Genomic DNA, 553 nt, shown 5'->3' with positions numbered 1-553 from the left:
AAATGAAAATGAAAATAAAAATAAAAATAGAAATAAAAATAAAAATAAAAGTAGAAAACCCTGGGGGAAAAAAAACCCCAATCAATGCATGCGATTTTGGATTCGGCGATGAAAAACCTCCTTAATTTGGTGAGAAAAACGTTTTTTAGGGGGGAAAAAATAAAAATAAACGCAAATAAAAATAAATAAAATAAATAAAAAAATAAATTAAAAATAAATAAATAAATAAAAATAATAAATAAATAAAAAATAAATAAAAAATAAAAAATAAATAAAATAAAAAAATAAATAAAATAAAAAAATAAAAATTTTAATAAAAATATCAAAATAAAAATTAAAAATAAAAAACCCGGGGGAAAAAAAAAACCCAATTCACGTGATTTTGGATTCGGCGATGAAGAACCGTCGTAAATTAGTGGAAAAATCGATTTTTTTTTCCACTTTCCTGGGGGTAAAATGAGAAATTTGGGGGCCGTGGAGGTTTCTGTAGTGTAGTGGTTATCACGTTCGCCTCACACGCGAAAGGTCCCCGGTTCGAAACCGGGCAGAAACA

At 26.6% G+C, this 553-nt stretch overlaps 1 non-coding gene across 1 annotated transcript; it reads left to right on the top strand.

Annotated features, from left to right (window-relative positions):
* The first annotated feature begins 480 nt into the window (after window positions 1–480).
* On the top strand, window positions 481–553 carry TRNAV-CAC. Its single transcript has one exon. It is a non-coding gene; the product is annotated as a tRNA-Val (tRNA).

The sequence above is a fragment of the Neopelma chrysocephalum genome, unplaced genomic scaffold (genome assembly GCF_003984885.1).
Source record: "Neopelma chrysocephalum unplaced genomic scaffold, ASM398488v2 Primary Assembly neopelma1_184674, whole genome shotgun sequence".
NCBI lineage: Eukaryota > Metazoa > Chordata > Aves > Passeriformes > Pipridae > Neopelma > Neopelma chrysocephalum.
Note: the sequence above shows the minus strand (reverse complement) of the source record. Positions and strands in the feature narration are given on the sequence as shown.